Source organism: Patagioenas fasciata, chromosome 1 (assembly GCF_037038585.1).
Source record: "Patagioenas fasciata isolate bPatFas1 chromosome 1, bPatFas1.hap1, whole genome shotgun sequence".
NCBI classification, from domain to species: domain Eukaryota; kingdom Metazoa; phylum Chordata; class Aves; order Columbiformes; family Columbidae; genus Patagioenas; species Patagioenas fasciata.
Window position 1 is genome coordinate 169,090,232 of NC_092520.1, and position 25,304 is coordinate 169,115,535.

The window sequence follows — 25,304 nt, forward strand, 5'->3', positions numbered from 1 at the left end:
GGGTAAATCTTGGTGGATCTTTCCTTGCTGAATAGTTCATGCAGAAACTGTAAGTCCTATTAGCATTGTCTTTAGCAGACAGCTCTTCTTATATGAACTTTGATAATCAAAGCTAAGCTTATCGTTTCGGTAATTATCTTTTTCCCTTCAATTAGATGTATTTCTGGAATTGTGATGGTGGGGTATCACTTCTCGTTTATGCCTCTGGTGACTGAGACAGGCTAAGGGCTAACTCTGGGTTAATGAATGTTTTATGTGCTGTTCTCTGAGTGCAGACTGCAAGCTTCCTCAGTCTACAGGCTTCCCCTCTTGTAAGCTTTTCAGGGAACAACCATGTTTTAATACATATCTGCACTGCTGTCAACTAAAAGCCTGTTTAGGCCTCAAGACCTCAAGCTCAGGATGACATAATTTGAGCATCACAACAGCCTGAAATGGATTTGTAAGCATTTTTTCCTTTTGCTTATAAGGAGTGTCTGAGACTGGCTTTTCTTCAAATATTAAGGACCTCAGCTGGAAGGACCTATTTTTACTAAAGAATAGTCTGTATGTCTGAGAACGACTAAAATTGTTTTCTAGCTTTAAAAAGAGCATCTATGTAAACGTCACTAAAACTGCACGTGTTAAAAAAACCCACTTAGAACGTCACTTGAGAAGCTGCTTGTCTTATGATATAATAGAGTATGCTTGAAACACTGTTTAATTTATGCAGAAAGCCTGCTTTAAAACAGCATACTGCACACAGCTGTGCTGCTTTAATTTTGCTCTGGAAAGATGAACAGTGTTGTTAACACCTGTTCACGCCTTGTAGTATGGCATCTGAAACTGGCAGCGCTAGGTTCTCTACAAAGTCAAACTCCATTTTGTTTTTTAATTAAAAGGCTTTGGTATAACTTAAAATGTTTGTATCATCTACTAACTTTGATCCACACCATTTCTGACAGAAAAGGATTAAATATGCTTATTGTAGAGTAATTACATTCTCTTTAATTAAGATACTACTTTATTTGGTATTCTAGAATACCATCATCCATACGGGTATAAATGTATGCTTAAACACTATTAAACCTGGAAATCTGACTTTAGTGTCATTGGTAGATCACAGTTAATACAGGAGTACAGGACACTCATACCCTAAGGCTGTTTTTGAGCTGCCTGCAGAATCAAATAAAACTCTGCGTTATTGGTCTGCTCCCTTTGACCTCACTACAATCATTCCTTCTTATCATGCGATTTCTTTTCCTGTAATTTAAATATCCAGGAATCCTGTTTCCAAAAGTCAGCTTTATCCATTGGACAGATAGAGCGTTCTTTTACGGTGCAAATGGCAGCACAGACAGCATACCAAAAATAGCTGGGAAAAGGGCACTGATTTTTTTAATTTTTCACCATGCTCAACTGCTGGAAACAGCCCAATACCAATAACAATGATCAACTTTTTGTATATACTAAAAGTAATTTGTTGCAACTGTAATATACAATTTTATTAATTCTATTCCATGTATTTCTATAACAACAACTTTAAAGGCAACAGCTGTTGGTGTACAAGCTGTTATGCAAAGTACACTAGCTAATTTGTGGATAAGTCTGTTCAGTTCTTGCTCTGAAAAGCATAAGGATCTTTACTTTTATCTTTACCAGGGTTTTATTTCTGGTTGCCACATCTCTCCTACCCTTGCTACTTTCCTTATGTTACTCCACTTTGTCTAAGTGCTATTAACAGCCATTTCTTGGCAACTTATTGAAACTTTTTGCAGTCTTAACTTTCACAAGGCCTTTGACACTGTCTCTGTTTCACATCCTCACAGATGAGCTGACGAATATTTGGGGTAGATCAGTGGACAGTGAGGTGGATTGAAAACAAGAATGGTCAGGCCAGAAGGCTTGTGAACGGTGGCACAAAGCCCAGCTGGAGGCAGGTCACTGGTGGTGTACCCCAGGGGTCAGTACTAGGGCCAGTGCTGTCTAACACTCTCATTAACACCTTATATGAAGGGACAGAGTTACCCCCAGCAATTTCCCCAATAATACAAAATTGGATGGAGTGGCTAATACACCAGGTGGGTGCGCTGCTTTCCAGAGGGACCTCAGCAGGAAGGAGAAATGGGCAGAGCAAAACCTCATGAAGTTCAGAAAAGGGAAATGCAAAATCCTGCACCTGGGCATGAATAATCCCACACTCTAGTATGGGCTGGGGGCCAACCAGCTGGAAAGCAGCTCTGCAGAGAAGGACTTTGGGGTCTTTCCAACCAACATGTTGACCAGGAGCCAGCAACGTGCCCTTGTGGCAAGAAAGGCCAAGAGCCTCCTGGGCTGCATTAGGAACAGCGTTGCCAACAGGTCATGGTATGCGATCCTTCCCCTCTTCAGTCCTGGTGATACACAGCTGGAGTGCTGGGTCCACTGCTGGGCTCCCCAGTGCAAGAGAGGCACTTACTGGGGTGAGACCAGCAAAAGGCAATGTAGATGATTAAGGGGCTGGAGCATCTGACATGAGAGGCTGAGAGAACTGCAAGTGCTCATCCCAGAGAAGAAACGGCTCAGGGGGATGCTGTCCATGTGTATAAATAACAGACAGAAGGGAACAAAGCAGAGGGACCCAGACTCTTCTCAGTAGTTCCCAGTGACAGCATAACAAGCAATGGGGACAAATTAAAACACATGAAATTCCATCTGAAGGAAAAAGAACATTTTTGTACTCTGTGAGGGTGATCAAACCGTGGACCAGGTTGCCAAGAGATGTTGTGGAGTCTCCATCCTTGGACATATTCAAACACAGCTGGACGTGGCCTTAAGCAACCTGCTCTAGCGGACACTGCTTGAACAAGGGTTGGACCAGACAATCCCCAGAGGTTCCTTCCAACATCAGCCATTTTCTGAATTCTAAAACAGAGATAGCACTGACAGGTTTTTTTTACCATTTCTCCTTGTAAAAGCTACATGGGGCCAGGATGGAAAATAATCACCTCAATTGCCAGGTTGTAATCTTCTCAATGTTAAAGTGTTGCTTTCTTACACTAATCAGTCCTAAATGAAGTTAGGGCTCCCATTCTCACACCTCCTACTTGAAGGTTATGTGGTTTTAAAAACCTTGCTCTAACTTATTTTAGCCTAGCTCACACCCACATGTTCTTATCCCCACATTGTTCTTCAGCCGAAGTATATTTCCGCTCCCATATATTTATAGAGATGCGGGCTTATTTAGCCACGAAAACAAAGCTTTTATGGGCTCCCATAATATGCTGCCTATTCCAGTGATCACCCTTATAGCCTTTCCCTGCACCTGTTCCAGTTTTAATTCATCCTTCATGAACACAGAGGAGCAGAATGGTATACGTCATTCCTCAAAAAATTATATTCACGCCTTCCTCTCTGTTCTGTCCGTTCCTCACTCTTTGTAGGTAACAGATCATTTGATTACTCCTATCAGACTAAACAGGAGAAATTAATACAATGGAAGACTCAGGTGCTTCCCACCACTGTGCTTACAGTCCATGCTACTGTGGGTAACAGATGTGAGGTACCTTTCTGCATCCTCATCACAATTGTCATCACAATTATAGGGCTATGTCATGCTGGCTGCAGCCATTTCATTAAGATCTTACTTCTAAGCAAAATTAAGTCTTCTTATTATGGTTGCATTACCACCCATGTGCATTCTCTGATGCTGCAGACTGCTTTTTTTCAGGAAATCTTATGCAGTCTCTATAAGATGTTCTAAGAAGTAGAAAGATCTTATCCGTGCAAGGATCTGATTCAAGTTAGTCCAGCACGTACCAAACTACTCAGCAGAGAGTAGGTGGGTTTGGCTTTCTTTAAACAAACAGTAAACCTGCATTTAAAATCACGCCTATGAGAAAAATTTTCAAACTTGTTCTCTGCATGTATCTAGTTCTATAAGAAAAGTGTCTGGGTTAAAATTTTCAAAAGTAGCAGAAGTGACTTAGGCTCCTCAGTCACTTATGAAAATGGGACTTAGGGCTTTGAAATTTCCATTCTAAGTAAGTTTCTAAATTGGAGAAGACATTGAAACAGAGCTTCAGCAGTACAGCAAGCCATTTGATAAGCCAAAAATATCCATTAGCAAATCAAACATAACTCTAAAGAGCTGTAATCTATTTAGAAGAACTTTGGAAGGTAGGAAGTGATGGAAGGAGGGGAAAAGCTAATGCAGGGATCACTTATGACGTAAATGAAATATGATCGCGTGGCATCTTGAGGTTCGGGATATATTTATTCATGAGATACAAGCTCATCATCTTCTATATAGAGTTAGGACAGCCTTGTAATACTACATTTTTCTGCCTACCCTCTCAAAAATTTTGAAAGACAGTGAGATAAGACAGTTAGAAAACAAGTGGGAGAAACTACTCTCATGCTGAGCAATCCACTGGTGGTTTTGTGCTCTTTACTTCTATTTGCAGTTACATTGTTTTCAGTAAGACTGACTTTCTTTCTTGACATTTATCATGGCATCCCAGCCACTAACATGTGGAAGCCTATTTTCAAACCCCTATCACTATTATTCCTCCTATCTTCCATTCCTTGGAGTGAACACACAATGTGAAGAATGGTGGGAGGTGTTATTTTTTGTTTGAAAGTAATAAAGTCTACATACCTAAAATAAGCTGAAAAAATTATTCCCATTTTCTGTCATTTGTAACCACAATTCCACCCTCAAATATTTTGCTACTTCAAGTGATTATGTTCATAGGAAGGAAGCAAATGGCAATCCAATATCAGGTAGATTTACCATAGCTAAAATTACAGAATTAATATCAGTTCACTGAGAACTTACTTACCCTCGATTTATTAGCAAATCTTATCCTCAGTATATTGATACATATACACTGCTACACATTCTGCTAGTTTTCAGCAAAATGGATTTGCCTTCTTTCTCAGGTATGAGTTTTCATTGGCACTCCATACAAATACAGTCACTCTCAAGAAAGGGACGCTTACCCTTTGCTTGAGATTATATTTTTAGAGTGTCAGTTATAAAGATATACTAAAGCAGTAGATCCCTTTTACTTGATAATAAACATAGCCCAACAGCTGAAAAGATATATTTACAATCTTCCACCAGAATCCTCCCAACCCCGTACTGCTAAGAAAAACAAGTGGGCCACTGCAGCATGTCCCAGAACTATTTTGGTACTGAGGGAAGTGCAAGTTCCAAAGCAGTGTGGAAAAATGCCCTGCCAGCTGCTCCCCTCTCTTACAAATGTAAGCTTAGGTGTCTTTCCTCATCAACTAGCAGATGAAAGAACTTTCAGATTATTTGCTTCTACATCACTAGTGCCACATCCACAGGGATTTTTAGGTGTCTGAAAGCCCGAAGGTTCAAATGAATTGCTGGAAGCTAATCAAGTATCACACCTCAGCTGAACTACAGTAATTTACTGTGCAAGTCAGCAAAAGAAAAAATGGAAGGTAACTCACAGCAGCTCAGCTCCCTTCACTATGGACTATGCTCACGTAAATTACTTGTGCCTGCCACATGTGAAGAGCACAGAGCATACAGACCTACTGAGGCACAGCAGCTTGTCACCTCATGCCAACTGGCTCTGCTCCGAGTAACATTTGTATTTATAAATATAAATCTGCTTCCAAAGCTCTGGCACCTGAAAAGTCATCGGTGCTCTAACTCTCACCTGTGACATTAGCTGAGTGCTGGACATTTTGCTACTCTGCACACCAAGATTTTGGCTCAGCTGAGCGTGTCAAAGGTCCACCTCATGCCTACTGATCATGGGCTACCAGGCCTGCGCTTTGTCTGCTGACCAACCCAACAGACAGGCCTGTAGAACAACTGCCACACAAAGAACAGATTAAAACTCTGGGTATAACACACACTTTCACTTAGAAGCACGACAAAGCAGAAGGTGACATCCCCCACCTTTTAAATGACTGTCTAGAGGCTCAGGGAAGTATTCAGCTGAGGGGATTCAAACCCAGATTCTTACATCATTCTCGGAAGCATGAAGACATTGGCATTTTTAAAAGGGATTTATAAAGGATGTCATGCTTCTAAAGAAAACTTTAAAAATGTGAACCTCCATTGAGTGAAAACCTTGGGAAGCAAACAGAAGTCAGGTGTACGTGGATTTTTTCTATATCTCGTGAGCTCCTGGAACCTGATTCATATATGTGGCATTAATTACAACAATAAGTACAATTATGACAATAACAATAGCTGACACAAAGTATGCTGAAACTAGTTTAGTCTGGAGATGAAAAAGACAAAGAAAATAGTTGGATGGTCTATATGAACTGCATATAAACACAGCTTATGGGTCAAGCTGAGACAAAAACCCAGACAGACATGATCTGGCTGCTGATGCTGCAACGTTAGTGCTACCCTGTGAAGAAAGCACTCGTAAGATCAAGCAAGTAGTCATAAGATGCAACATCAGCTCTTTCATTTTGATTGGTTTCTTTCTTCAAACAAATCCCTTTCATTAGTATTAGTATCTCCTCTTTCTTCACAATGAGTTGCACGCTACTTCTAAGTTGCAGTCAAAGGTAGGACTGAAGCTGACTTACACCATAACCCATTAGCTGTAAGCAAAGTGCCACCGCAGAAGCTGTTGTTACCACATGGTACCAGGATACTGCCCAGATTTGTAAAGCTGAAGCCAGTCTCAATGCTCCTGTAACTTGACTGCCGTTGCCTAGGCTAGCTAGATCGATATTCGCAAAGCAATATCTCTGCATGTTGCTGTCACGCCTTTAACTGTAATGTAGATGCAGTCACAGGTACTTGTCATGAACTGTCATTAGTGCTTCGAATTCAGACACCAAAATCGGCAATTTGCTTTCTCAGCTGTTTGAGACACTGAATTTTTGTGAGTAGGCTAGGTTTTATAAGAAACTATGGATCAGAGTTGGAAGGACATTGCAAAGGAGTAAGTGACATGAAAAAGCAGAGAAGCAGGCAGGAATTTTACCTATCTCAGTGCAAAACTGTGCCAAATTTCCAACACGCCCTGAAGACTGCTACTTCAAAATGAAGGGATGCTAGGCATTCACTACAGCACATTCTGATTGCCTAACCTAATGCTCTTATGAACTCAAATTATACCAAAATTTGAGGGGAAGCGGTTAAGCCATGAGAAACTTCTATTAGTCTACTAAGACAAATTTTTCCTTTTGACCTTTTTCTGAAAGCAATATACCATCGTAACAATGTGTAATTTTACTTTGCAGTGCAGGTATAAAGTTCAGGTAAACTATAACATTTTATACACACACACAGCCTCACCGATAAATTGTTTTTTAAAAAAATACTTCGGTGATCTAAGCATTCAGGAGAGAACCAAGGTTAACAAAATGCTGAAACTTAAAAGTGTATTAGAATTTCTGGGAATTTTATTTTCTATTCAGTTTCAGCTCTGATGCTTTTGGAAGCAATAATCAAGAGGCCACGCTCCAGATAGAGAGGGAAGAAGTTACAAAATACTACAGCCACCTTCCTATCACCTAACTCTGAGCACACATCCCATGCAGAATGGCCCCATTGAAAGACCTACTGACTCCAAACCACCTTTCATATATCCACATTCATCATAAGACAAATTTGTTTTAAGCGTATCCAGGCTGTTCTCAATGGTTTGGGGGTTTTAATCTGCCAATAAGCAAATTCTATCTTTAGTTTCCACCCCAGGATCGAAAGCAAAAGCTGGGAGCTCGTGCTGCAATTTCCATCTGCAGCGCCTCTTGTGTGGGCAGCACCACTAGAAGCTTCAAGGCAGTCTGCAGCTGAGGAGACATTGATGGCTACATTTGCACAGTGTAGTGACAGTAGATATAAACATTGAGCATATTTTACATTTAAGTTCAGAGAATGTGAACTGTGGGCATCCAGAAGATGGGACACAAATATCAGAGAGGAAGAGGAGGAAGACCCAGAGTCAGTGCCTGTCATATCACCTTTGCAACAACTGTACCTACAAAATACGGTACTACACAAATTTGGGTTTAAAACTTCTCTCCTTTTTTCCTTTTTTTTTTTTTTCTATTCATAGGGGATGGGGGGGCATTTAATTGCACACAAATAGAAAACAAACAAAAGAACTCAAGAAACAAACAGCTTTCCGAAGTGTGGGATCATTCCCTTTCTTAAATACAAATACAAACATACCCTACTGGTTGCAGAAAGGACGATCTTTTTAAGTTAAAAAGTGAGAAACAACATGTATCTTGCACTGAGACATCTGTGGCTGATGCAGGAATCAAAATAAGGAAAGACGACACACAGAAACTAAGGAGTCTTTGCTGTGGGCTACTGTCAATTGAAAGTTCAACTTGACTGTCACAAAGAGCAAGCTGTCGGCAAACTCATCACTGATGGTGGTCCGAGGGCTGCCTGGCACTGTTCAAACAATGGGCAGGACCAACATGAGAATGGAAGCGGAACCCAAATCACGCTGGTTGATCCCATCCCATCTGTGGTTCCTCCCAATAACATTGTTATGCAGGCTCGCCAGAAGTCAGACCCACAGGCACCCAATTCTTATTGATTTCAATGGGAATCAGGCTCTGAAATGCATTTGCCAGCCTCAGTTTTGCTGCCTCTGCCCTCCAACAGCAGAGAGAGGCTTTTGTACTGCACTGTTTCTGCCTCAGTACCTTTCCAGAAGAAAAGCAGAAAAATACATGCATTTCTTAAGCACAATTCACCTTTGTTATGCAAGAAAAGAGACACATAGCCAGTACAAATAGACATATTGAGAGGTATATCATTATGTGTGGCTTTTAATAGTAGGTGACAGCACTGGCTGGTTACCACTATATTATCATAAGTTCTTCAGAAACTCTGACAGCATAGTCCAATATTAAGTAAATCCCTATTCTCCCTCTCTTTCCTTCAGACATCTTTGATGGGACATGGTTTAGTGCTAGAGTTAGGTTAGGTTAGGTTATGTTTGGACTAGATGACCTGAGGGTTTCTTCCAACTGAAATGATTCTATGATTCTACGAAACTAGCTTTTGTGTTGCATTTAACAGCTATTTTATACGCAAAATGTATTTGTGTATACGTTATCTTGGCTGTCAAGCAGTTTGATTGTATCAGTTTATAACAACACAATGGAATGTATCTAAGGTGACTCTCTTTAGAATTATGTTCTGTTAGTGTTCAACCTTCTTTATGAGAGACGATTGAAGAAAAGGGAAAAATAGCATATGGCAGCTATTAGCAAAATAAACAAAGACCACATCTTGTTCTGAACCCCTGCATGCTATTCAAGTGCTATTCAAGTTACTTTAAGAGTAAAAAGAGGTTTTTTTGCCTGGCAACGGGACATCCTTGCTGGCATTACCAAGATCTGATACTCATTTTTTAAAAAAAAAGGCAAAAAATCAACCGTGCTAGGAATCATGAATGTCAAAGAAAAGTGAGAATGCTAGCACATGCTAAGTCTTTTTCCCCACCACATTCGCAGAAACACTTTCCAGAAACAGGTCTTATCCTAATCAACTCTAATTCAGAGTAGACGTTCTTCTTTTTACGGAAACAGAGAGAAATGTGCAAAATTACAGTCAGTACTTATATTTCATTCAATCCTTAAAGTCTTAAATGGTTTATGCCATACCCCCACAGGCACCGCTTATTTTTGCATGCCACAGTGTCATCACAGATCTTCAGCAGTGACAGCTGACTGACAATTTATCTCCTTTTGCATAAATGAGACACAGCTACTGGTCAGACTACCCTGCTCCCAAGGGCTACGAGTCAGGACAAAAATCTTTCTTCCTAGGCCAGGGACTTGAAAAAGTAGGACTTAAAATGACTGTTATGGTTTATGCTATATTTTGGCATTTTGAGTCTGTATCTAAAATAGCCTATATCAGAATGACTAAAAGATACGAGTGAAAGCAAATCTCCCCCATCCCAGGTTTCCACCCTGCAAACTAATTATGGAAAAAAATATGAAGGGTGATACTCTAGGAGTCGCACTTGAATTACATGGTCTGATCTGTGGGAGGTTACCGTACACTGCAGTGTTGTGCCTTGAAAGTGATGCTTTGGGTTTGGGAATTCCTGAACACAGGAATGCCCATGTCTGCCGGCCTTGTCATTGCTTACAACCATTTGGTATACTGTACACAAATCAGAACCATTAATAACAACTGGCTGATAAAACAATTCAGAACAATACCTGCTTTACCTTCTGCATCTATTAGAAACGTTGCACCCAAGTACAGACATCATTAGACACACAAACTGGCATGTCCAGCTTGCAGGCAAGCAAATATTCCTTTCTCACCAAGGAATAATAGCAATTAAAGTTTAATCTACAGGTGATAAGTGCCATCTAAGTAATCAGATGCTTCATGTTCCTCCTGAAGACAATGTGATTTAAAGCCTGTTTATATACAATGTGTGGAATTAACTTGTTTACTTTTGAAGAGATTCATCTTTTCTTACTGCAACTCTATGGATTACTTCTGTGTAATAAAAAACCCCAGAAAGTAAAAAAAAAAAAAAAATAAAACCTGAGTACATTTTCTGAGGCGTTCTCCTGAGTAGTCATCACTAGGAACAAAATGTTGGCTCTTTGTTAAGGAGGAAATATCACAAATACAATATCCAAGAAGATTCCCAAAACGGTAGCTGGCAGCAGCAGGAAACATGTTTGTACTGATGGAAAGACCAAAAATCTTAATCTAGATAGGCAAATGAAATACTATTTTTACTAGCTGCAGCTAGTATGCACCATAAAAGTATCTTTGTGCTTTGTTTTTTTTGCTATTCATGTCAGCCTTTCCCTTCCATCGAGGTCCCTTCCAATCCCAAACATACTGTGATACCTGCTTCTCCTTTATATTCCATTCTCTTTCTTGATGCTTGCTCTTTTTATTTTAGTTTTCAGGAATTCTTTCTGTAGTTCCACTTCACCTTACTTTCAGATCAGCCTAGAACTCACTGCCCACCTGTTGTTCTCAACCAACCACCATTATGTTCTAGAAAACAGCTGAGCCACAGCTTAAAACAAACAAACAAACACACACAACAACAAAAAAAAACCACCACACATGGGAAATAGTTAACTTGCAGCTATTTATTTCAGTCTTCTTTTGCACAGCAGCAGGCAATTTGAGGTATTTCCACAGCTAGAAGAGCTGGGGGGGCACACTTTTTAAAGGAAAGTTTCAAATTTTTGTATAGTATAAAGTAAAAATGGTCAGTTTTACTAACATTGCAACATAGTTGTTTAGGATTTATACGGGCCAGTCTGGCCTGGGTTACTGTTTGAAAGTACTCATTACTAGTAAAATCAGTATCATGGCTAATGTGAGTCTACGTGATCTACTTAAGTCATTTAATAGTTCATTTCTGCACAAGATTACCATTAAAGTCATAGAAATAATGCTACCAGATAAGGCAGTGATCCTGTTGTTTCCATGAGCACCTGTAAAAAAATCCTTCAAAGGAGGTTATAAGAAGCCCTGAAGCGACAAGTTCTAGAACTTGACCATCTGGGAATTTTCTTTTTAATTACAGAGAATATTTTTATTTTTACATCGAATACACAGACTTTATTTCGCTTATTGCCGGTTTCTTCAACTACATCCACATAACAAGACATATTATCGAAGACAGATGTGAGAAAATTGAAAATGGAAGACTTCCTCTTATTTGAAGTTTTTTAAGTTACCCACATTTACTGAGTAAAAGCTCTTCCAAAATATAGATATAGAAACAATTTGGGTAATATAAAACAGTACAAAAATGTGAGAAAACCACCATGTGCCTAATCCTCCAGGTTTTCCTTTATGACAATGAAAAATACAGGAATAGGACTGGTTATTTTGTAGTAGGAGGTGGGGAGGGGAAAAGTGTTACCAAATATTGATCACTTTTAGGTGCAGTGAGATACAAATTATGCTTCTACAACATTTCTAGCTACATCCATTTAGTTTAGTTTTCTATTTCCCTTAAAAAACACATACAGAATATATGACTGCACAATACTACCAAATAAGTATTTTACCAAGCACAAAAAAAAAAAAAAAGAAGAAAAAAACAAACCCAAACCTATCATGGTCATCAAATTATAAAGGTCATCAATACACATAATAAGAGATGAAGGCAGAAAGTGGATCCTACTTCCAGTCTCTGGACTGCACACACAATCAAAAATTTTTAGTAGGAAGCATTAAGGCAATAGAGGTGTACAAAGCTATACACCTCATCAGAATGAGTTAGAGAAGAAAGAAAATAACCATCTGACCACTTCTGCCTTTTTTCATCTAGAATTCAAGCTCCAGTTTTCCCTCCCAAGGTCTGCAACATCCTTGCGCCATCCACTAAAAACATAGGTCTTGAAAGATCTCCTGAAGGGGAAGGAACAGCGTTAACACCAGTGACCCACCCTGTGGATTAGCTGTAGTTGTTAGCAAAGGATTGATGTGGCTTCTGTAGGTGACATAGTGACCATCCTGTGTGCTTTTCCACATCCGAGTCACAGAGACTTAATAACATGTTTCAAGAGAGTTGTGGAAGACTTACAATCTATGTGAAAGAAAAAGAAAACCTTGTACATCTTTTCCAAGCTGTGCATTTTTATAGGGAAGAGTTCAACGATGTGTATTTGATGTATACCAAAAGGATGAATACTCTTTCAGGCTATTCAGAGAAGCTGTCTGGAACAAGAGGGAGAGCAATGAAGCATTAAAATAAATGAAATGTAAATGAAATACAAATGAAACCTTAAAAATGTCAGTCAATTAGCAGCTTCCTGATATTTTGTTACTGTTGTCTGTTGGAGTACAATCAACTATGATAAAAGTTCAAGTAATCTTTGAACAGTCCAGCCCTTCCACACAGTGAATCAGGGATAATTATCCTTCTATTAGCAATGGTTATACCTCATATCACTTCCTTACTGCCAGGATAACTTGATCACTACAGAAAGGAGCAGGTATAAAGGGAAGAAAGGAAAAGGAGAAAGGAAATCAACAGATACAGAATTTTTTAAAAGTAAGGTGAGTCAATGTATATTCTATATGTTTTCTCCCAATCTCAAGCGTTTAACATATTTACGTCCTGCATGAAGTAGAATCTTTTCTTCCTTGTCAGAAACAAAGTTCCAAGCTTCAACAGGAACCGGGCCCTGACCAATGCCCAGCTCTCCAGAACTCCTTCCTTGCTTGCAGATGTTGCTACTGGTCTTGTTCTGTTCTCCACTACTCTTTTCCATCCAGCTGTTGTGCATCCTTTTAGCTTTGCAGGAGTTAACTCTGTACCTCAGCAGCCCTCGCCTTCATTGCCCTCTTTGCTTTGATCCTGGCCCTTGCGTGAGTATTTACCAGCTGCAGTTCTCTCCCAGCCTTAGAATCTCAGTGAGGAGCTGCGCTTGGTTAGCACTCTGTAGGGTAATCCATCTACCTATTGCTCCTTCTCAAATTAAATTTTTAACTTATTTTTGTGCTCCTGCATGGTGACGATTTATTCACACAAATCCTATTCACACTCCTATGCCAAAACATTCAGGTCCATCTCTCTTTGCCCTTAAAATATACGTATTACCCACTCTGAATTCTCAGGAAGACTCATTCATTCCCTGCCACAACCTTATATACCTACACACCCAGGCTGACTCCACACATTGCCTTGCATGTGCTGTTTCTGAGCACATTCTTTTCCCCACATTCACTCAGTCACACCCTCTTCTTCCTCTAGCATTGTTTGACTTTTAAAAGTACAAATATATCACTCTCAAGGACAGAGTTTCAAAGTTTTGCTAGATGTGAATGTTATAAAACAAAAATGTGGAAGTTCAGTGTGTTTTCTTGTGGCCGCAGAAAGAAAAGGTAAAGTGGAAATGTGCATTACTGTGTGGTTTATGAAGTAGAATCATACAATGGTTCACCCAAAAAGAGAAACATGGAAGGACATCCTGTTTGAGTTTATATCATATCCACATTTAACAGGTGCTTCACAGTATCCTTACAATGCAATAATATCTAAGTAGCTGGATTCCCATTCAGTTTGTATCTTCCAAGTGAAATGAGTTTAGGAGTTTATTTCCTAATTCGTGTAAAAGAGAACTTAAATATATGTTGGCCTTTTTCTTTTTAGAAAACACCACAAATGTAGTTTGCAGCACACTGGCTGTACAAGAGGATGCAGTTCTCTCCCAGCCTTAGAATCTCAGTGAGGAGCTGCTCTTGGTTAGCGCTCTGTAGAGTAACCCAGCTACCTACTGCTCCTTCTCAAATTGAGTTTTTAACTTATTTTTGTGCTCCTGCATGGTGACAATTTATTCACGCAAATCCTATTCACACTCCTATGCCAAAACATTCAGCTCCGTCTCTCCGATGCTGACCATGATGCAAATTTTGCTCCCAGCTTAGTGAGTTGTCTTGATGTACGTCAAAATCTTACTTCTATTGCTGACTTACGCTGAACTTCACCTGTAGAGGCGTATCTTTCTGTTCACTTTTCTCCTAAATATTTATTTCATAAAGTATTACTCAAAAATAAAATATCTGAAAGCAGTTTCTTTATATCATTTTATATTTCAAATTGCCTTTAGTATTTTAAGTCTATTCACCCATAAGTATAATGAGGTAACACACTGTACAACAAGTTAAAGCTCAATAAGATTAATGCTCAATAGCTATAGACATGTAAGATCTCTTCAGATATCTGCCAAGAGAGCCATTTTATGGCTTCATCTGTAGAAGTATACACAAGCACAAATTTTATAGTACCTTAGGAAATGAGACTACTGAAACTGCTTCTGTGCATCAAGCAAAATCATTGTAGCAGGGAAACTGGCAAAATAACTAATGCTACCTTAAAATAAACTAACATCTCTGTATAATGCATACAAATTGTATTTTAAAACTGTTTAGGACATATATTGTCATCATTAATTTTAAATCTGTGTAATAAAGTACTTGTACTACACATCCGTTCTTTGTATTTTAGACTTTATTATATAAGAGGTCTGTATATTGAGTTCAACTCAGGACATATCAAGTGACAGACATTACTTCATAGTTAAATGGGACTGTTCCACTGCTGTTGAACCAGGAAAGCATACAACTGGAGTCCACATAATACAATTAGTATGCTATTTTGCAATGTTCCAGAAAGAAATGGCCTTATGATCTCTAATACTGGGGCAATGCTTACGGATCAAGCTCACAGCGCTCTTACCAGGCATAATCCCAATTCCACAATGGGATCTATTCAGGGCACTTTCACATGTTTCAAGTCCCAAAGGACTTTAGCAGACCTTTGTGAAAGTCCATCTGGCAGCACCCTATGTATGAATATGACACAAAACTGATACAAAGGGGATAATGCTGCTCAAGGAAAAAAAAAAATATTTTATATATATATATATTATATATATAAGGAAATGTCATTGGGATAATCGAAGACAATCAGAAAAGGAAGGAGTAGTAGAGGCTAAAAAGCACACACTCAGCATTTATATCATGGAGTTTTAATTCAGATGTTCAGTTTTCATTGATGTTACTGGATCCTGGTGCTATGAGCAATGCATGTCTAGACATTATCTGCACTTAAAATTTTGGCCTTACTATCAGGGGAAAACTAGTACCCAATTGCAAAGTCCAATTATCCAATTGCAAAATCTGGTTCAAACCACATTCCAAACCAAGTATCTTTAACAGATTATTTCAAAAGACGTCATCACTTCAAACAGCATCAAATTTGCAGTTGCAAATACAACTATCTTTTAGTGTTTACATAATCAGGATATGAACTGTGAAACCTACGCCTTCTAACCACTCAAACTTGATTCATCCTCAGTGAAATTCTAAACCCTATTCAAAATTTAATTCGGACCATTATATCCTCATTTCTTTCACAACTCAAAATGGCAAGATCTGTAGTAAAGCACTGTCCTAGGTGTGTCTTTCTTACAAGTTTCCTGCCAATTCTAGCAATCCATGGGATCCTTGGTCTCTACCCAGGATGAATCTCCATTATTCAAGCAGAAGGGAAGTGTGGTAAACAATGAACCACAGAAATCCGCTTCATAATTGCCAGCAGAAAAAAAAGAAGCTGTTTGTGACACATTGTGTATTGCCAGAGAGGCATTGCTATTGTCAGAATTGTCTCTAACATACATATAAAGATGGTTTATCTAAACTCTAAAAATAGTTACAGTAAGGCTCAGGAAATAACATAAAAAAAAATCAAAAGAGGTCTCATCCTTTTACAACTTTGGCCTTTTATATCCCATGAGAAATGTTAAAACTGACTACAAAAAATAAAATAAGAAAAAAAGTGTTCTCTAAACTCTTGTCCAAGAGTTGTACCATAGTATATAATTTACATAAATGTAGCTAAAGGACCAAGAGACACTGTCTTTTAAAAAAACTTATTTATTTTCCACCTACCCTTTGTAGACAGTGAAAATATGAAGCACTCATTCAGAAGAATCAATTTTTATTTAATCAGAAATGCTACTAATTTATTACTCATTTATCTCAGTAAAAGCACTATTTAAATCTATATTAAATGGAAAACAAAGCTTTTAAAACAAAATTTTCGTACTGGTAATATGCATAACACTGTTGACACTTTGTAAGTTCTCTATGCTCCTACTTGATCTCTTCAGAATGAGCTGGACTCAGCACCATCCCTGAAAATTCACATGCATGCTCACACAAATAAGGAAGCCTTGAGATAAAGTTGAAAACAGTATTTTCGGAAATCACGTGATAAATATAGAGCCACAATGTCACAATATAAATCAACTAAGATTACATGAACAGTTGTATCTAATCGGGTCAGTGAGGTAAAGCTATAAAGTTTGCACAAGTATGGTGAAGGTTTTAAAATTGCTACATTAATTATTTAATGTGGTAAGACAACAAACGAAGTAACATAGCAAAAGCGAAAAGAAAGCAACCTTCAGATGACCGAAGAGACAATTACAATAAAATGACATAGCCACAAGCTGAAGAGACATAGTCTAGCAACACTAGCAACAGACAGACCAGATAAATCCTAAAATTATAAAAAGATTTTGCTCTTCTTCCTAAGAAAGACTTAATCACTGCAGTAGAGAACTCTCTTTTTTTGTGGAGGAGTCCGAAAGAGCTGGATTTCTTCCCATATTCAGGAAATAGAGAACTTTAATAAAACAATGGAAAAACTAATTCTTACTGTGGTTCAACTTTACAACCAGTAACAAGGCAAAAGGTAATAATTCACAGCATACTTAGATTAAACACCACTCCCATCAATATTTTAACAGTTGTCATCAAGGGAATAGTAAAACCGGAGCCTTATTACTCTGAAAGATATGAAGCTGTTAACACACATCTCAACAAGGAGTTGCATTTCAGAATCAAACACCCCCAGGCTTTGATTTGAAATTGTCCACATTTGTGTCTCTCAGGACACAGTTCAGCAATGATGGATTTGGCTTCTATTGAGAATTAGCAGTAGTTATGACAATGTGGTAACTAACACCTGATTTACTAACTTTGGGAGGAACTCCACGAGAAAAACTTGGGTTTATTCTGTGTAACTGCATTTCTTTTTCATTTCTCTCCCTACAATTTGGGAGAGATGTTTTAAATTACTGTTAAGAAAAGCTATAGTGCTAGTGAATGCATTCTCAAGACCACCTGCATACATGTACTGGACTTCCCTCATACTAGTTGTGCGAAGGGAAAAAAACAAAACTTACAAAAGGTAAACAGACAAGTTTCAACAAATACTTATCAAAACATGCAATTTAAATAATTGAAATTTAAATAATAAATATGGATTGTGACCTAAAGAAAAACATTCACTCAGAGCACTAGCTAGAGAAACAACTAGAAGTTTACTTCTTGGTATTTCCTAATTTGGAGCTTACTGGGTCTCAATGCTCCAACCATCTGCCCACTCTGATCTTTCTCAAGTACAAATTCTGCCTCAGAGGACCTGGAAAGTTTTCCAGAGACAGTTTGTCAAAATAAATATAATTCCTCAGCAAAAACTTATTTTCTAGGAAAAAAATAACTTGGATAAGTTCTAGCTAGGTCTAATAACATGTTTGTTTGACTCCATTCCCTATATCAATGCCATTTTATTGTAACCATACACAGAAAACTTACTCTACCTGCTCAGAAGCTGAGCAACCGAACCCCAAGCACATGGAAATCACTAGGCTAAAATCCAGAGCCACCACAGTGATTTCCTACTGCTATCGACATGTAAGTTTACATGCAAATCTTATGATTGCCCACAAACTGTGCTTGCAGGATTCTCTATATGCAAAACCAGAACAGGGACACATCTGTGCCTTTGACTCCAGCAGACCCTTACGCACAGCCAAAATGCTACCTTCTGCTGGCCCTCTTAACACTAGGAGGTTCAACTGTTAAATTGAAAACCAACTCTGATGTATATATTTAGCAACAGTAGCTAAACCACAGCCTGAAACAAAAGCACTGAAATAAAAGTGATAATACCAGGCCCCACTGTAATTTGGCTGCAAAGCTGGTAAAACATTCAGTCACCATCCTTAAAAACAGAGCAATAATCAGCTTGCATGTCCAGGTGTTTTCAGGTAGCCCATAGTCAATCTTACACTCTTGTAATAGGTTATAAAGATGACCATGACTAATTGTGATTAAAAATTGGTGTGGTACCTATTATGAGTCTACCCCACCCATATCAACCTGTAGATCTGATCTTTTTTAAAGGTTGCTTTGTGTAAGAAAGGTTAGGCCTGACTAAACACACCAGGGTCAAAAGTTAACATTTTGGAATGAAGCCTTCAGATGAACACAGTGGAGAGGAACATTCAGGGGTTTTTATTGCTTTTTCTGCCACCACACCTTTGCAGTAATCACTTTTTCCAGCAAGTTGGTTGAAGCCTGCAACACAACAGCACTCAAAATATTGTACAGATATTTCAGAAATCACTATGGTCTACTACCAGGATTTACCTTTGAAATTCACCCATATATAAGATCAAAGTTTAATCACTGTTTATTTCTCACACAGAATTACCTGCAATAATTATCTCAAGTATTTCTTGAACTCACAGCTATGCGAAATAGCTTCCACTCCTATTTATTGTATTAATAGCACAGTTCCTCATAAAGCATAGCTTGGCCAAGCCTCCACTGTTTTTCTGCCACAAATTACTATGTTTTTCTACACGGTCAAAAAAGATGTGCATCATCATCTACTAGATTTATATAGCATCATATCAGAAATAGACAGGTGTAAATAGTAACCTGGCTACTCAAACATACCAAAACAAACACAATAAATACATCACCTGTTCTGTGGGACTTGATGCCAAGTCTAGCCAAGCAGACTTCCATTAGATTAGGAAAGAAGATTGCTTAAATGCCAGTCTGTCCTTCCATTTTTGACGTATCTGTTAATAATACAATGCAACTACCATTTTATTATTAACCTGGCTTCTAAGAGAGGAGGTCTGCCAGAAAGAACTGCATGGTTTTGAGGTAATCCCACTACCAACTCTTTCCCTCACCTCATTGCTGGAAAACACATTCCACAGTAGATTTAACTAAACCAAACTTGTGCCCATCTCTTGGCAACCCAATTCACAGTCCCATTTCCTCTCTACTTTAAACTAGGACGCTGGAACAGTTGATATTGGGTACAAGATGGCTGCTACTTCTATGGGATTGATAACATCTTAACCACAGGTAGACTTGCAAAATAATTCAGGTGTTTTCTCAGTTTTGAGTCAGTGAAGTCCTATTTTCCCAAGAAATCCAGCTCATCAAAACCAATACATATTTTACCCTATTTTATTCAGGAAACTAAGAGAGGAGCAAGGAAGAGCCTACTCATACTGCTACAATCTTCATGGAGCCACATTTGTAATTTTTAAATGTTTTCAGGTAAAGCAGGATTTCCCTGTAGTCACTGGAAGCCATAACTTTATCACTGAACAAGCCTAGTAACTCATATAGTCTCTCCAAACTACATCCACTTCCATAAAAAATAGTCCACCAGAATTAACTTAAAACTTGAATAACAAGAGTATTATGGCAGCAAATTAGTAACTAGGGAGGAGAAAATACTAAGGACCAAATTGTGAAATGGATTGTTCGCTGAAAGAATATTTATGAACATAAAACTACAAAATAGGACATCACACTAACAAAGCCCTACAGGCTAAGGAGCTTAAACCCAAGTTTAAGATGACATAATGTCAGAGAACATCTGAAATACACAACGATGTTCTTAATTCATACTTACTTATTTCATGAAGTCTAGCAAAATCCTAGGGGTTTTAGCTTGTGTCTAAGATAAAGATAAAATAATTTTGCATTACTTAAAACCTTCTTCAGGTACTTCTAACAAAGTTGAGTATCATCAGTCTAGCTTTATTGTAGAAGCCAAATAAAATACACTAAACAGTTATGTAAAATATGACTTTTGCTATTTTGCTAAAAGAAGCTCAGTTTAAGCAAATCCAAAACAATCACAATCCACTGAACCCAAAAAAGCACACAAAAGCATACTACTAACATATAAAAATAAGTATGCTCAGACACCTACATTCAAATAAACATAGCTCTATTTAATTGATATCCCCCTTTTCATTCACTGGTAACCATCATTTATCCCCATTTGGAAGCACTCAATGCAAAATCCAATCTTTACTGGGAGTATCAAAGCAATGCTAACTACACTTTTTTCATAAAAGGCAATATTATAAAGCTGGGTTGGCGGATAGTAATAGTGCGATTGCATACAGTTCATAGAAGTTGTTCAATGACAACAAACCAAAGGAAAACTATTTGCTGGCAGCTGTAGCGGTGCTCTAGATTCACCTAAAACTAAGGGAGCCCTGTGGATGGGGAATGCAGCCCTTATCATAGCGAGCATGGATGTGTATTCTTTTTAAAGTGCATTTTACATCAGATTCAGGTGAAGATCTGGCTCTAAGGGAAAAGACAACGTGGGACTTACTATATAAAAGCTGCTTTATGCAGAAGCGTGATTTAGAAATAAATAAGTGTTCCATTTTTTAAAGTTAGTTCTCTCTGTTCAGTGTTTACCAGAAGAGTGTGTGTATATGATTTGGCAAACCTTTTGCATATTTTTTTACACTTAAAAGTATTCTAAGACAAATGCTGGCATTTTCATAACTGCTACCTCATTAGAAAGATGACATTTTAAGTTTGCAGGGAAGTTAGTTTGGCTGAGCTCTCATTTGCTTCCTTACAGCTCACCAGAAAGTAGTATAAAATCTCAGAAGAATTACTGCTCCCTCCTATTGTATCTTGGGGGATTAAATCACCTTAAATAAGAACTAACCTGACAAGTACTCACCCTTTCCTTATACCAAACCTTCTTATATTCAAACATGCTTCCGATTTTTTTCTAGGTTTGGGAAAGGTAACAACCAGTCTGGTTGTCAGGTTAACCTTGCCAGCCTCAACACTATGGTTATTGTAAATTCTGCTGAAACGATGACTGGGCCAAGAGCTGCAGGCAGCCTTTCACTGGGCTACAATGAGCCGAACGAGGATTTACTGTTCCAAAAGCCCACACAATGCAGTACTAGAGGGTTGCATTCCCAATATGCTGTTCGCTCCAGAACTTTTGGATTTCTGTGCTGGTTTAACTGTTGAATACTGAAGAAATGTTATAACTGTGACACAACAAATGATCTTCTAGTATTATGATAACTAAAGACACTGGTATCCCTAATAGAAAGTAATTAATTTTATGTGCTCTTTGCAGAGGTGAGAAAAAAAAAAAATCTAAATATCTATTACTCTTCAGACTGAAAGAATGTCCAAAGCAAATATTTCATTTTTATTAACCATAATAAACTTAGAGTAGAAAAGAAAGTTGCATAAAACTTGCCAGAACACAGTTATTGAACACTGCAGTTTCTAATCTCAGCAATAAATGAAGGTCAAGGGAACTAGAAAATCTAATTACTCTGTAAATTTTTTAACGTTTTCTCAAGAAAAAGAAAATTGTTCCCCTGCATTTAAGTAGTCTTCACTCAAAGTGTGGCTACAGGTAGGTGGAAAGTTATTTTTGTCTGCATGTAAAGGTTTTTGAACTTCCTTCAAAAGTCTTTGCATCCTGTATTGTGTACTCAGTGCTGGTTCACACTTGTACTCAAGGCATCAACAGTTACTTCACAATTACTATTGCTGTAGTGCAAAATCCAGTGACACTCTTCCAAAAAAAACCCACCAAAAAAACCACCTCTGAATAATACAGACCTTTGGTACCACACTAGCAGTTCCTTTCAGTAATATATCCCACGTTATCATAATTTGATACCCAGTATTCATACACTGCATTAACAAAATATGAAACAACACATCATTACAGAACTACTGCGAATATGAGTACGTTATAGCGTTGTAAATGTTAATTATTTACTGATGATTTCACTGTTTCACATACAGTTGTTGCTGCATTCTGTGTACAGACAGACCACACAATTTACAAGATCGAATGCTTAAAAAAAATATATAAAAACCTTGAAGATTCAAGCCTCTGGATGATTCTAAAAATGAAGGGCCATTTAAGAATCACATCTTCAACCAAAAAAAAAAATATCAGGCATTAAAGATTAATTCCTAGCACAATGAATCTCCACTTTTCTCAAAAAAAAAAAAAAAAAAAAGCCAGCACCTCTCAAAACAAAACCCTCAAGGTCCAAAAACCAAAACACCCACCCTACCACTTCACTCTTTAGGATTCATCTGTCATTATTTTTAATATGTTTCTATATTCACAAAGTTGGGATTCTTTTAGTTTGTAAAATAAAAGCCTAATTACATCTTGGCAGAAGTTCAGGCTTTCACAAAAACAAAGAGAGCCCCAATGAATTTACAAATCATTGGAGTTGTTACTGTGTTTTGAGGATACGTGGACTAGCAAACATAACTATAGCCAGTCTAATGACTGGCTCATTTCACAGACCTCGGTCTTCCAGCTCCTACTTCAGTGATACGTGATGAAGAAACCATCGAGTTTCCCAAGAGAGATAGGATTTGTGTGTTATGTTCTGATTTGGCAGTCAAATGTTTGGTTTGTTTTTTGGGGGTGGGATGGGCAATTTGTATGAAAGTGGAAAATCTGGCCTAAGCTCAGCTGATCTTTGGACACTGAGCTCGTTAAGTATAAATCCTACTTTTGAACTTCCTCCAATTGCGTAAGAGGTGAAGCATCCCAAACAAAACAAAACAAAAAAATTAAAAAGATAATTCAGAAAGAGCCATATTGAAGACTTAAAATGTGTTTATCTTAAAAGGTAAACACTGAAATAGTAGTTCAAGGCACACTCCAAAGCAAAATGAGTTCTATCATAATGGTCTATTATAAAAAGCAAACAAATGGCAAGACTTTTTTTCACTATATGCATTATATGAATGCACAGCTCTGCTGTTTGTAAAGACGTACCTTTAAAACTATACAGGAATATGGCAATGACAGCAAGGTTGAACATGTAAAATCTAGAGAAATGTTGGTGCAATGACTAACTGTGCAATCTTAGTTTGTAGCCTTTGGGTTTTATTACATCGTACCTCACGCCTTTTTCTATATCATGGACAAGTTCATCAATACAGGTATCAAAACCATGTTTATATTCCTCAGCATTCTCAAAGGTTTCACATCTCAACCCTTCAAACTTTGAACTAAAAATTTCAGATACTAAATCAGTATTGGTCCTTCCCCACCCCCAAAAAAAAAAACAAACCAAAACAACCAACCAACCGAAAAACTACAAATACCATTAAATACCTACTAAAGTTGTATGTAGCCTGAGGCCCAACTGGTGACGGGTAGTAACAAAAATATACAAGTAATCAATGTGTAAAAGCAAATTGAACTTGGAGTTTCTTAATCTTTGAGTGTTTGACTTTACTGCTTATTATAACTTTAACAAATTAATATAATTGAATACAATTGTGCTTTGCTTCCTTTAGCTTCTATGGTTTTCAAGTGTGATATTGTACCAACTCATTGCACTTAGTTCATGCTCTGAAGAACAGAAGGTCTAAATTTCACGAAGAACCAGCAATGATGAACCAATCTACTTTCAGTGCATACCACAAAAAGCATATAAAAACTTTGACTTGCGACAGATCAACAAAATTGTTTAAAAAAAAAATCAAATGGAAAAATCTATGTTCTGGAACAAGAAACAAGTAGAATTTTAACACACACTGATCGACAATAAAAGCACAAAGGAGCTTACCGAACATCAGTAAGATTCAGATGAAAGAAGCAGTTTCTGAAAGACTTTGGATAGGTGAATTCTACAAGCATGTAAGTGTGTGCTACCTCCCATCTGCCAACATAAATATGCAGTCTTCATGCACAAGCACTAAGTGCTTTCATGACTCCTTGAAATCTACAGCTTCCAGGGGCATCAAAAAGAGTAGCATTTGCTTGTTTTGCTTTTGGAGGATTTATTATAATGAAAACAACCTGGGCTTTCATCTTGCTAAATCATAATAAAGGTATGTAGATAGTAGAGTTTTTGTTTTGGTTTGTTGGTTTTTTTTTTTTTTCTGGTCTGTCATCAGTATTGGGAAGGTCGTTGGTCCATCTTTAACTCTTAAATAACGCTATTAAACTAAAAAAAAAAAAAAACAAAAAAAAAACAACTTGGGCTGCCTGGTCTCCCAGCCGGCATACACCAGCACCTTATAAAAAGAAGTGATTTCGAAAACCGAATTAACTCGCGTTGTCAAAGCTCCGCTTCTACTACGCTACGGAAGCCACACTCATCCTCTCCCGACTCACTCCCGGCAGCGCCGCCCCGCACACCCCCGCCGGGCCCACTCGCACCTCATGGGGCCACCGGGTAGCACAAGCCCGTGGAGCAGGCCCGCCCCACCACACCTGCCCCTGCCCCACCTCCGGCTCAGCGCAGCAACCGCGGCCGGTTGGACACTGGGGCGCCCCCCAAGCCGTCCCCCGGGTCGGTCCCTGTCAGCCCACGGCTCTGTATGGGCGGGACCAGTCTCGCCCCGCCTCACGCCAGAGGCTCCTCCTCCGCCCGCTCCCCTCAGGGGCAGACACAACTCCCACCCCCAGCGGACCCCGCCGGTGACTAAGCACGCCCGCCGCGGCGCCGTGACCGGCCTTTTACCTCCTGCCCGCTCCCCAGGCTCCGCCTGCCGCCTCCTCCGCCGCGTCCCGTCCCGCCTCTCCGCCCCCCACCCCGCCCGGCGCCTGCGCGGTGCGGAGCGGCGCGCGCAGGAATGTGCGTTACAGTTAAATAGTGGGCGCAGGGGCGGCCGCCGCGGCGCTCGGGGCCGGCGGGCGGGCGCGCGCGGCGGC

General features: G+C 38.8%; 1 long non-coding RNA gene across 1 annotated transcript in view; it reads right to left on the reverse strand.

Annotated features, from left to right (window-relative positions):
- The window catches only part of LOC136102390 (uncharacterized), a 98,873-nt gene extending 73,623 nt beyond the window's left edge, over positions 1 to 25,250 (reverse strand). Inside the window, exon 1 of the long non-coding RNA XR_010651434.2 lies at positions 25,114 to 25,250. This is a non-coding gene — a long non-coding RNA (uncharacterized lncRNA). The remainder of the gene's footprint in view (positions 1 to 25,113) is intronic.
- Positions 25,251 to 25,304: the final 54 nt, after the last annotated feature.